Source organism: Mustela nivalis (genome assembly GCF_964662115.1).
Source record: "Mustela nivalis genome assembly, chromosome: 7".
NCBI lineage: Eukaryota > Metazoa > Chordata > Mammalia > Carnivora > Mustelidae > Mustela > Mustela nivalis.
Genome location: NC_139026.1, coordinates 123,731,305 through 123,744,603, shown reverse-complemented (window position 1 = coordinate 123,744,603; position 13,299 = coordinate 123,731,305). Strand labels below are relative to the sequence as shown.

The 13,299-nt window shown below is 42.7% G+C and overlaps 1 protein-coding gene across 9 annotated transcripts in view; it reads left to right on the top strand.

Moving 5' to 3' along the window:
• The window catches only part of FAM107B (family with sequence similarity 107 member B), a gene marked incomplete at its 5' end in the record, with an annotated part of 218,638 nt that overhangs the window by 183,627 nt on the left and 21,712 nt on the right, over positions 1-13,299 (top strand). Inside the window, one exon of one of the 9 annotated variants that reach the window (XM_082739572.1) lies at positions 6,843-9,348. The exons of 7 other annotated variants lie outside the window; for them this stretch is intronic. Of the gene's footprint in view, positions 1-6,842; positions 9,349-13,299 lie in introns of those variants that run through there. One more of the 9 variants, XM_082739569.1, reaches the window with a different exon arrangement.

Here is a 13,299-nt window from a genome sequence, read left to right as displayed (position 1 = left end):
CACCCAGGATGGCCAGTGTGGCTGGAGTGTGGGGAGCAAGGGCAGGGGAGCGACTGGTGTGTGAGGAGTTGGCCAGGGTCCACTCAGGTAGGGAGTTAGGGCCGCTGCCAGGGGTTCAGAGAAGGTATTGTGCCAGGGACCTGACCTAATTTACATTTTAAGATAATTTCCCGGGAAGAAAGTCCATTCTTAGTGCAGGTGTCCTGCTTTGATGTTCGTCTTCTTAATAAAGAAAATGCTGGTACTGCCTTTTTTTAGCCACGGAACTGTTAGTATGTGGGTATTCTGCAAAGTGGCAGGGCCAGCCAGGCCAGTGGTTGTGGCCCAGACACAGCCTACAGAGTCCTTTGGAGAAGGACTCACGGTAGGTTGCTAATTAAGCTGGGGGTTCTGTATGGCTTTGTTGTGTCAAGAGCAGAGCTCTCCCAGTCAGGGCTGCGACTGAGGAGAATGTTGTGACCTGGCTGGTATCTGGCATGCTGAGCGCTGACTGGTGTATTTCCTTCTTCAGTCCCAGCGTCCTGTTTGAGCCAAGAACAATGCAGAAACTCTGTGATCAGCACTTGGAGATCTGTGCTTGGGGAGGAGTAATCAGGGACTCCTTGATTGTAGATCTCTGATATCAAATTACCACTTTCAAATCAGTCAGTTCTGATGACACACCAGGACTCTCAGGAAGGCCATTTTAAGTCATTGTTATTAATCAAATAGTGTTCTTGTTGTTTGTTTACGCTGAGAATTGAGAAAGGCGCGTAAAGGTCTGTTACCTCAGTTTGCTTTCTTTTGCTGCCTAATCACCTATGACTGTTGAAAGCCCCAAGGAGGCAACGAAGGGCTCCCTCCTGCCTTCATACTCAAGCTTTAATAACCATTCCTATGGGTCAGAGATTTTAAAATATCTCTAATAAGGGTCACCCTACTAGTTGTATTATAGCTGCAGATGGGTAAAGAAATGATTTCTCGTTTCCCATTTTTGTGGATGGGCCAGTGTGTGTGGCTTTGAAAGACCTGTGTCATGGAGCCTGTGTTACCCAGTGCAGTGTGTGTGTGTGTGCGCGTGCGTGTGTGCATATGCATGCAAGGGAGTCTCAGGTTTAGTTCAGACTGTCCTGACTAATGAGAACCTCTGATCTCCTGGTTGGGGCTCACAGGTGAGGAAACTCATCCCAAGAGGCATGGTCATTTTCTGAATGCACAGAGCCTGTGAGGTGACAGGGAATAGGACCTGGCATTTCTTAGGCTTGCGCCTGTGCCCTCTGACAAAGCATGTTTAGTTAATTGTAAAGGAAAGGGTCAGTAACAGATGCAATGAGGAAATAATGTCCAGTAATCCCAAGTCACAGTCGAATCTCTCTATCTCTGCAGTGAACCATTTTAAGAGAAAACAAAATTTGTTTTTTACTAGTGAGGTGGAAATAAAATTTATTTTAAAACAAGCATGAAAGGCAAAATAAAAACTAGATTAAAGACAAAGTCTAGGATACTTTGTGTGTTTATTTTATAATCAGGCATTTAATTATAACCAGTAGGAATGACATTAATGATTCTAAGCTGACAGTGTCATTCGGTACTTCATTTAATTAAAATAGTAGATGTATTTGTAAACTACTTTTATTAGATAATATTATTTAATCTGGCAGTTAGTACCATAGTTAATTTTTTCCAGTCTAAAAGTAAACATTGTATCTCTAGAGATTATGAAATAGCTTATAGTAACAATGTCTTGTTTTCTAAACATTCATAAGTTCAATTTATGGTATTCATGCTTCTCGGTGCATGCTTCTCGGGGAAGTCAGACTTACTGGTTGTATTCTTCCTTGGTTTGGCAAGCCAATGATATCTTAATACTTGGAAGGTGGTTTTTATAATAAGTAGTGATAGATGTATAATGGGAAACAAAGAGGTAAATTGCTAACCACCAATCTGAGCAAGTCTTGTTGTCTGCTGTTGCTACAACAACTAACAGTTGTGTCTGACACTGGTAGCTAACTTGTTCTACCATAGAAGCATATACTCACATTGTTACTCTTGGTTGTAAAAAAAAAAAAGAAAAAAAAAAAAGAAAAAAAGGCCTGATTCAGTAATTGGGTGCTGGTGTATTATTGGCATGTCTTTCAACAACTTGGTTCAGTTAACTTGATTGCTGTGTTTTGGTTAGGTCCATTAAACAGCCTGGGAGTGCCTCTGTTTACCCACTTTTTGTGTGTGAGGAAGTGAAGGGGATGGCATTTGCCAACTAATGTGAACAGGAAAGAAAGGGAGAATGTAACCCTATTTTGAAAAATTCTGTCAACACTTATTAGCTACTACTTGGTACTGGTACTTCCTGTTTCCAAAACTGATGTTAATGCAATCCAGCTTTGCATTGTGAGGTGGTTTATTGCCCTCAGCAGAATTCCTGGCATATTTGAGGCCCTGCCCTCTAATTTCTGCCAGATCCCCGAGCCACAACTGGCCCAGTCCGTCCCACTCCAGCACTGCCGCCCCGCCGAGGCTCCCTCCTGCCTTCATTCTCTTGCTGGTAGAGATCTTCCTTGCATAACCCCCAAGATCATTCCAGCACGCTCCTGCTGCGCCGAGTTCCACCCTCTGTGGCTCTCTGCCTGTCATGGTCTTGGCTTTGAATTAAGCCTGACAACTTCGCCCTCTTACAAACATGAGCTACCTCCCTTCCTTCCTTCAGTAAATATACTCATGATAGGGCTTATATTACTCTCCCCTTCTTCAGTACATATTTCCTTAGGTCAGTGAAAGGTATGTGTGTGGGAGGTGTGTCTAAGGGCTGGGGCAGAGAGAGGGTAGAAGGAAAAAAGATAAAGTTTGTGACTCTGAACAGGTGAAGTTGGCTTACCCGAGACACTGTGCCCTGTGAGGGTGGCAGCTGTGTCATTGGATCTGGGAGGTGATGAGTCCCTATCTTACAGGCCAGAGGTTTTAATTCACATAGCAGCCCTTATAGGGAAGGACAAGGAAACCAGGGCTCAGAAGGCAACCCCTGCAAAGGTTTTGGGATTCCTTGGGCAGAGTTTGAATTCTGGCCTTCCTGTGACTAATTGTATGAAATTGGACAAGCTTCCTAGTCTCTCTCTGGCCCTCAGAGCCTACCTCAGAGTGTTGTGAAAATTCAGTGAGTTGGTGGGTGTGCACATTTAGGACTGTGCCCTGCCCACAGCTAATATTTATTGAATGATTATTTTAAGTGCTGTTATTGTTGAACTAAGGTCAGATGGCTAATGTGTGGTGGAGCTGGGTTTCAGTTTCTCAGACGATAAAGCTTAAGCCCCACTACTGTTCCATACTGCCCTTATGTTACCCTCTCTCTGTTGACCAGGAAGACAAATAGATCAATTTTAATTTCTCCCATATATTTTTCTGCCCAGTTTTCTGTGTGTTGGGGCTAAATTGCCTTTGTCTGGTTCCAGGTACCTGAGACTAGAGCCCTTCCTCTTACTCATTATTGACTTTAGCTCCCTGGGTGGAATTTTTGTTCTGCTTCTTAAAAGATTATGCAAATAGAATGATTATTTTGGTATTAAGAACATTATCTGAGTTACACTGTCATTTCTTTAAAAAAATAGGCAAATGCCATTCAAGTTAGTTTTAAATATTGATGTTTTGTATCTATAATTTTGTGGATAGAGAAATTACAGAAACTGCTTTTTAAAAAATACTTTAAGAAGAGGAGGGGTGCCTGGTTGGCTCAGTTGGTTAAGCATCTGCCTTTGGCTTAGGTCATGATCTCAGGGTCCTGGGATCGAGCCCCAGGTCTGGCTGTGTGCTTAATGGAGCCTGCTTCCCTCTCCCCCTCCTCCACCCATTCATGTTCTCCCTCTCTCAAATAAATAAAATCTTTAAAAAATAATGAAGTCTATAAAAATATTTTAAGAAGGGAAAAATGCAGTACTTCCTAGGTCACCTCTTTCCCCACATTCTGTCATAAGTGTGGAAAAAGACCTAGCAACAGAATTCTCTAGGTAATCTTTAATTTGTATTCCTTTACTCATTCACACACAGAAGGATTTGAGGTTATTCTTCAGTGACTGGAGTAAGAATAGTTTAAAGATTAGGTGGAAGAGAGGTGATGACTTTAGTATCAGCAATACTAGCCCAAATAACACTTTTTAAAAGGTAATGGATTTTAAGTGTTTTCTATTTGGAAGGGATGATGACAGTTGGCATACAGCAGATCATCCAATTTACATTTCTGTTGCAAATTTTCAGGTGCTTTCCCATCTTCAGAGTGCTGCTAAGTTATTGTGGCAAGTTTAAATAAATGAATCAGAGCAGGATTTCTCAGGCTGCATCCATTAGTGGGTCATGGAATCAATTCAGTGGGTCACAGCCAGCATTACAAAAAAAAAATAAAGAAAGAAAGAAACAAAGCAAATATCACAGTGTACAGCATATAGTAAAGATGGCTTCTTCTGGAAACTTCTGCTTTAGCTAATTTTAGTGTGGGTGTTTATTGGGTCACTGAGTGTAAAGAGGATTACAGACAGAAGTTTGAAAGCCATTGATCCGAGGTATTTTAGAAAGTTTATCAACTTTAGAGCAAGTCTGAGGGTGCATAGAAGGGAAGTGTTTATAATTATCTTTAACATTGATTTTTGTATATTACTGGATATAAGGAAATTTAAGAATGGTAACAGATCTTTTCTAGAACTATTATATTGTATAAAGTGGAAAGAAGGTTTAGAACTTTAATTCTGAAGATTCACAGATGAAATTAGGAAAATAAAGTTGTTAGTGTCCTTCCTAATTACTATGTCACATGTACCATTGTGTGCGTGTAGATTTTGTACTATAAACTGAATTTTTAAATCTGAGGTAAATTTCACTCTCAAATACCTGGCATCTTGTTCAATTTGACATTTGTAAGATTATAAACTAAAGAGTATTTATTTCTAGATTTTCTTCTTTGAGTCCTGAATTGCCTTGAAAAATTTTTTTTAAAGAATCATTTCATTTTTCGTAGCCCTTTGGCCACATTTAACTTTGAATACTTAATCTAAGTAGGTAAAACTGTCCTATCCTTATTAAGCTTTTCAGATTAGTTTTTTTTAAAGGCATAAGGGAAGTAGTTAGCTGTCATGGTACATCTGTAATTTCTTGTTAGGGAATGATTTTATGATTGTTTTTCTGGAAGCAATTAATATTTCCTTTATAACCAGCTGTAAGTAAAAGACAACTTTTCATTATGAATGTGTTGACATGTCATTTGTCCTTGCCCTTTTCATTTAATTAAATTATAGTAGCTGCTATTTGTGTGGATTTTAAAACAGATATTGTTAAAGTTCTGAACTTTTTGACAGGAGCTGTGAGAGAAGTCAAAGCTGATGGGAAGTTTCTGGATGTTGAGTTCTTGAGAATGAACCCTCTTGCAACAAGAGAAATGAAAACATATAAAACTTGAGTAACTGCAGGGAGAGAGAAGCAGAGTTCTCCCATTTTATATGGAACTAGTGTTGGGCTGAGTGTTTACTGTTACTGACCTGCCCTGTTCTTTTACTTAATCACTTTTGCTGCTATAGAATTTAAGTGGCCTAATGGTGGCAAGATTGGGGAAACCCATCACTTGACTGTAGTATTATTGGGTAGTAATAGATTGGATTGAAATGCCAGAATGACTAGCCTGAGGGAGGGTATGTTGGGACTTGGGGCACAAGTCCTCACCCCTGGTGGCTGAGGCCATGAGGGTTATAGACAAAGTGGTAGGTGGTTTGCATTCTTGCATAGGGGGAAGAAGGAGTGATTCACTTTGAGATAGAACTTATCTGAGGGTGAAAGCTACAAAGTAAGTAGGAGGCTATTGGAGTAGTTACAAATTGCTCTTGAGAGCATCCTGTTTGAATGAAAATGAATGAAATCTCTCAACTTCTATAGGATCTGGATTATGAATTGCCTATTTATTCCTCACTACTAAAATTTAAGTGCATATCTCTCTAAGACCTCTATTCCAGAAATACATGTATTTTTGAAATCTTGAATATTTTCTGAAACAGTGAGTATTCTTTCTATTCCAGTAAGAATGAAGGCATTTACACTTTTTAGACGTTGTGGCACCTCAGGTCTGCTCCTTTAAATGTGGGCTACTTGTTTTTAAGCTTTCATTTTCCTGTGTTGCTGGTTTGCCAAATGAGTGGCTGTTGTTTTTTCCCATTCTCATTTTGAAAGTTTCCCTCGGCCTGTTACTGTACATAGAGATAGACAAAGCTTCAGTGTAGCCCTGCGGGAGGCTGAGTGTATCTCTAATATGGGTGACTGCAGTAATGTCTTGTGGGAAGTAAGATGCTTCCTGAAGCTGGGGACACCATGTTTTGTCTGTCTGTGACTCCGCACACCACAGCTGTGGAAATAGCAAGGTCTGGTGTCTTAGAATGACAGGTATCTGGAGGGATCTGCTTTAATGTGCAGAGTTCAAGAAGAGAAAGGTACCAGTCAGAGTAGTTGACTCCCTTGTTCCAGGGTCCACACCCACTACAGACATGTTTACATTTGAACTCCCAAACTGGCCCCCTCACCCCCCCACCCACCGTTTGAAAAGCGAGGTTATGTGTAGATGGAAAAACTAAGGATAAAAGCGTTTCCATTAAAAGGTCTCCTATCTTTGGTTGTTGCAGCTCTTACTGCCTATGCTGTGAGGGCTACACACTTCCAAGAAATGATTGTTGCTAGGGTTTCCCTTTCAGCTTTGGAGCCAAGGTCGGAAAGTAGCTAAATGACCTCACCCAGAGGGGTCCATCGAGCCTCTTGTCAGGAGTTTGGAGTGCCTTTGAAGACAGTTGCTTTGAGGATATGTCTTAACTCGGCTGCCATAATGAAATACTTAAAACATAACGGAATAGTTGGTGCCTTTTTGAGACAGAGCACAGTGAGCAGGGGGAGGGACAGAAAGAGAGGAGGGGGAGGTGGGAGAGAGCCCCAGCAAGCTCTGCATGGGGCTCAATCCCACAACCCTGAGATCATGACTTGAGCCAAAATCAAGAATCTGATGCCTAACCAACTGAGCCACCCAGGAGCCCCCATAGTTGCGGGGGGGGGGGCATTGTGTGGCTATTAAACAGTAGACATTTTTCTCCTGTAGCTGGCAGTCCAACATCAGGATGCTGGCTGATTTGGTTCCTGGTGAGGACTGTCTTCCTGCCTTGCTGCCTTCTTACTGCCCTTACATGGTGGGGGAAAGGAGAGCTCTGTTGTCTCTTGGTCTTTCAAGGACACTAATCTCACCATGGGGTCTCACCCTTATGACCTCATGTAATCACCTCACAAAGGTGCCATTACACTGGGAGATAGGACTTTACCATTATGAATGGGGAGGGGGGAGAGTCAGTCATAACAGTCTGAGTGTGACAAAAGTGACAGAATTGAGTGTCCCCTCGACAGCCCCTACTCTCAGCTCCTCGTTGCTGGAGTGCCTGTTTCCATTTTCCCAGCTTCCTTTGTGGCTCTGGTGATCACATGACACGGTTCTGGCCAATCAGATGCAAGCAGCCCCCCCCCCATCACCTGGGGCTTCTGGGAGTGACTTCCCCCAGACAGAGAGAGAGACGACTTAGTCGGGGGCGACCTGTCCAGCTGCCTTTCCTCTGGGAGCTGCTGTATGGAGCTGCTGAGGCAGGGCACGACAGCAAGAGCCAAGGGCCCTGGTAACACCGCGGAGCTCTGAAGCAGCCCGGGAACATCTGACGCCAGGTTCTTGTGTGAGTTACAAACGAGCGCCTGCCGTTTCAGCTGCGTCTAGTCAGGTGCCATCATATGTGTCCCAGAGCGTCCTCACTGATGTGTGGAGTCGGCATGGAGAACCTGGAGTCGGAGGGAGGAGTCTTGAGAGGAACCCAGCTCTGAGACTTGCCTGTGCTTGTCACCCTCCAGACGTGATACCACACTGTATTGACCATGTGTACTTGTGTCCCCCACCGGCTGTGAGCTCGGCAGGCGGGACCGCACCACTCCTCTCGGGATCTTTTGGGCCTAAGCTGAGGGAGGGACATGGCCACTGTTGAAGTCCACGGGCGAAAACGCCTGACTGTGGTCTTGCTGGCTGCAGTGGGCTTAATATTCCCATCTTGGTTTTGGTGACTTCCAAAACAAGACCAGCTTAATGCTGTTGTTCACCGAAAACCCATGAGGTAACCTGAAAAGTGAGTGGGGAAAACAGACTTTAATTAAAAGTACCTGGGCTGTGTAAATAGCTGCTCTCTGGGGTTTAGTTAGAGCCAGACAGTCCTCTGAAGAACCAGACGGAGACATAGCGCCATTTTTATCATGGAAGCAAAAATCAAATAAAAGTCAACTTATATTCTTATAATTATGAAGCATTTTAGCCATTTAGAAAATACACATAATTGTAACCATCGTTTTTGGCATGAAGTTCTCTTTCCTATTTTTTCTGAGAGTGAAAAATGAAATTTTCAGGACAAACTGTATCTGTGAAAGGGTAAGTTGAGTGAGTGGAAGCCAGAGCACGTTCTTTCATAGAAACAAATCTGTTTGACGCACAATATGGCTGAAATTGAGCAGATTTGCGAGGAAAATGATAAGATGACTGGCTGTCATTTTATCAGTAAGGAAGCAGACCAAGAAAAGTGATGTTAGTTTGTGGGCTTTTTATTTGAGGTTCTTGCTACCCTACAAGATGTTACTGGTAACTTATTAAGACAAAAGTGTGTTGAATCCCATCCGCCAGCAACAACCAGGAGCAGGTGGAGTCAGACCCAAGTGTGGTTCATTTGGTTTGCTGTCATAGGAGAACATAGCTCAGAAGAACGTTGAGATTCTGTTCGAAAGCAGAGTCGGGATGGTGCTTGAGCTGGGTGTTCCGAAGGTGGGATTGGAGGAGTGGGGACCTGGGTTGGATGTGGTCCGGAAGCAGGCACAGTTCAGTGATGGGGAATACTAACAATATTTATCTAGGAGGCAAGAGATGAATGTGACGTTAGAGCTGTCATTTAGTAAAAAGTTAGCAGTCACACCTTTTAGTGCGATCAGAGAGATGTCTTGTCATTTTCTTGGTGGCATTGTGGGCTCGTCTGTACCCATTCTGAGCATTCTTTATGTTCTGGTGGCAGTATTGGGGACGTCTAGGAAAGTTGGTCTTTACTTCTCTAGTTGCCAGTAGGACTGATTTTCACTTTTCCAGTAATTTTTTTAAATTTAATTTTATCCTGCATCCTGATGCTTGAAGAGGGGAAGCTTGGGAATAAAAGCTGGTAGCATTCTTTTTTGAACTTGAATTTTGTTGTATATGAAATGGTGTAATATAAAAATGTGTTACATGCAGATTTTGAAGTAATGTAGAATCTGGAAGAGTAAAAGAAATTGATCAAGAGTTGCATCATTTCAAAAATGGTAAGCCATTGTAAATGTACAATGTTTTATGAAGTATGTGTCTGGGCCTGCCACGTGACAGCTCACCAAGAAGTTTGTCAATGGTGGTGCCAGTGATAGTTCCCAAACACCCCGTCCCAACTGGTAGCTTTGTAACAGAAGTGCTGAAACCAAACGAAGAAGACAGACCAGTAGGTGGGACGCATCACACTGTTCATTTAGGGGAAAGAGCACGGAGTATACTTCCAAACATGAGTTCATCTGGAGAGGCTCTAGAGCAAAGTGGTTAAGAGTGTGGACTCGAGCTACCTGGGTGATGCTGCCCACTTATTAGCCTTTTAACCCTAGGTGAATTACCCACCTTCTCTAGGCCTCAGTGTCTCTGGCCCTCCAATGGGGTGAATTTCAATATCTTAACCTCAGAGGCTGTGTGGCATACAGTGAGCATGAGAACAGGCTTCTGGGCCTGACCCCCGGCCATTCTGATTCAGGAGCTCTCAGGCTGGGCATTTGTATTTAGCAAGTCCCATGGTGGTACTGATGGAGCTGGGCCTTGCACAGCATTTTGAATAGCTTTTGTACGTGCAGACACCCGTACTAGAACATAGGGGGCATACTGTTTTGATAGGATACTGGTATTTTTCTCCTATTTGGTGCATGGTGAGTATTTCCCTTTTTATTATTTAAGAAATCATGTTTAAGACACATTGTAACCCAGTATTAGATATTTAAGTGGTTTCCTTTTTTTTCCCCACCATCATAGGTTGTAGATAAATGTTCTTATACAATATATTCTTGTCTGCATCTCTGATTATCATCTTGGAGTAAATTCCTAGAAGTGAATTTATTATGTTTTGCCACAGACTGCTAGCACATTCTTCAGAAAGAATGCAGCAAAAATTTATCTTCTGACAAGTGGCCCATGAGAATTGATACTGATTTTCTAAATAAACGGGAATGAGGAGAAAAAACTGTCATTAACATCATAAAACTTTTAGGTATTTGAGATTTGGTGGGAATAAGCAAGAAGAATATCTATGGATTTATAAAGACAAAGATGTATAAAGAGAAACTAGGTGGGGAGTAAGAGGGTGAACTGTGCCATGATTCTAAGGTCGTTTTTAGGTTTATAGGATTCAGGTGAATTTATTCAATTATGGTGCGATATATATTTGATATAGGAGACTGTGCAAGGAGGAATAAATAGTTTTTTATTTACCCTATATGGTACATGTGTGTTTCTTCACTATGATATCTAGGAGCGCCCCCCCCCCCCCGGATTTGGAGTTTGGGTTTAATAAAGTCTGGTCCATGCTCCATTCCTAGGTACATGTCTCTAGCTGTGGGCCAAGCAGTTGAGATTCTTTTAGGGGGACTTGGAGTGAAGGTGGCTGCATCTGGAGGTATTCAGTATCACTACCAGAAAACCTATTCACTATAGATTTCATTTGGAGAAGTCCATGGTTCTTGGGAACAGGGGTGAGTTGGAATGGAGACCAAGGTGGGGGATATGTGGGGAATATCAGAGGAACACCTTCCCCGGTCCATCTGGCTCTAATGATGGAGCCAAGCTCTGCATCCCTTGGCTCTAAGCCCCTGTGGTTGGGAGCAACAGATAAGCTGGACTCTTCTGTATTATCAGAATGTTAGAACTAGTAAGGGATCTCAAGGGTCATCTGGTCCAGCCTTCTCTTTTTACAGATAAGGAAGTTAAATAATTTATTATTTTCAATTAAACTTCACCTCATAAGTTTTTAAAATCAGATAGTGAACCCTGGAACAGAATTGGCTGGTTATTCTTTCCTTGTTCTGGGAGATGTAAGCTTTTGAGAACTGAAGCCACCAAATGATAGACAATAAAGCCAATGACAGGGGCGACTTTGGTCCTATGGCTCAGTCATGGGACACTGAACTGATTGAAAGTCAAACCTGTGCTACCCCTAAGTCACAGGAGCATCACTTGTGCCTCTCTTCAGATATGTACACTCTTGTATGGTCCCCAAGGGCTTCAAAGTAACCGTGGCTATAGGGTAGCTCTCTTCTAGTACCGGCCCCATGTAGTCCAGAATTGACATGTACTGGTTTTCTTTGTACAGTTCAGAAAAGTGTTTTTTCCCTTCCCTTTTAGTAAACATGTGTGACAAGTGCTTCTTTTTAAAAACAACAGCTGCTCTGAACACAAACCATGCGTACTACCACTGGGTGACACTGTTAGACCACAGAACAGTCTTCTTTGGGAAAAGCAAGGGTCCTTGAACTTCAGATCTCATCAGGGTACTTTATGTACGAGAAAGAAGCTCAGAGTCACTTAAATGGTCCTGTATCAAATGCTATTTGATGAGTGTAATTTATCTGTCTAAGGCAATTTTAAGGATGTTGACTTTAATCAATTATTAAAGAAATCTGATAATTGACTGCATTTCAGTTGCTTAGAGGTTTATGCAAATTAATTGACTGCATATTAATGAAATGCTAATTACCTTATGGGAATTTTAATGTAAGCCAACGTACTAATATTTATTTCTCACCAGACAGCATTTCGAGTTATCTTTTTGTGGCAAAAGACTCATTGCTTACACATAACATTTAATGTTAGGGACGTCAAGTGAATGTTTTATTGGGTCATGTTGTTGAAGAAGGAGCATAATCTGCTGGTTTAGAAAAATGGACATTTGGTTCCCTGTACTGATCTGTATCAAGAGAAGATACTTGCCTAGAACTCATTCTGGGCTCCTTCAAAATCAAATGAGGGTGAGAATGTGTTCAAAGCAAAGGTTGGCCTCCCCACCTGCACCTCCCCTGTTTGCCCCCTTTTGTAAATCTGAGCTCTATACTTCACTTGACCTGTGTATCACATGGCCAGTTTTAGTTAAACAATATGTGGAAAGCACGTGGAGATGTTTCTGGGGATGAGAAGTAAGAGTCAGGCTTTTCCTTTGTGAGCTTAATGTGATGAATAAGAAAACTTCAAATAGGGTTTGCTTGTTTGTTTTTAAATATTTTATTTATTTGACAGAGAGGGACACAGCAAGAGAGGGAACACAAGCAAGGGGAATGAGAGAGGAAAAAGCAGGCTCCCCGCCAAGCAGGGAGCCCAATGCAGGGCTTGAACCCAGGCCCCTGGGATCATGACCCGAGCTGAAGGCAGACGCTTAATGACGGAGCTTGAGATTTGGCTGGGTGCAGCTAGATTAGAGAGAAGAGTGAGGGGGAGGAGTAGAGGACAGTGACGAGACAGCTGCTCAGTCCTGAGTCTGAAGAATGAAAGCGTGGACTAGGATTATAGCAGTGGCAGTGGGTGATGGTCGCAAGGACATTTATCATGAGAAAGAAGGGCTGACTGTTCGATTACGCATCAAGGCTGAGGCTGGGGACATTGCAGAGATAGTATTAGTTTGAAAGCTGCATGGCCGATGGCAAATAAGGAGGTTAAGGGAAGGCTACAGGATTATTTCTACAGTGGAAGAATGGTGTGTGTGGTGTCCTCTCTGTTGGTATTGAAAAACAATGATTTCAACTTAAATTTGCCTGCCGTCGTTTCCACTAGAATATAAAGGGTCTGCTCTCTCCTTTTTAGTGTTCTATCCTTATCTGGCCCATAGGGGGCACTCAGTGAACAAACCAGTGAGGTTGAGCTCAACTTTAAACACCGTTGCTTCAGTCGGCGCTTGGAGTTTTTGACCTGGAGTTTGGGAAGAAAGGAACAATCTTCATGTACACCTTAGAAATGGCTCATATAGCAGAAAGGCCAAAGGGCATGTGGGGGTCACCAAAGGCAAGAGGATAGGGCTAGGGACCCGTTTCTGGAGAACAGGGAGAGAGAATGGGAGGGAAGAAGATACCTGGGCAGACAGGTAAGGGAGAAGCAGGAGAGTATTGTCCAAGGGGCTGGCTCTCACACTGAGGAGAAGATGGGCAATGGCTTTGAATTCCAGGGAGAGGCCGAGGAGTAGAAGCCGTCTAATGCACAGG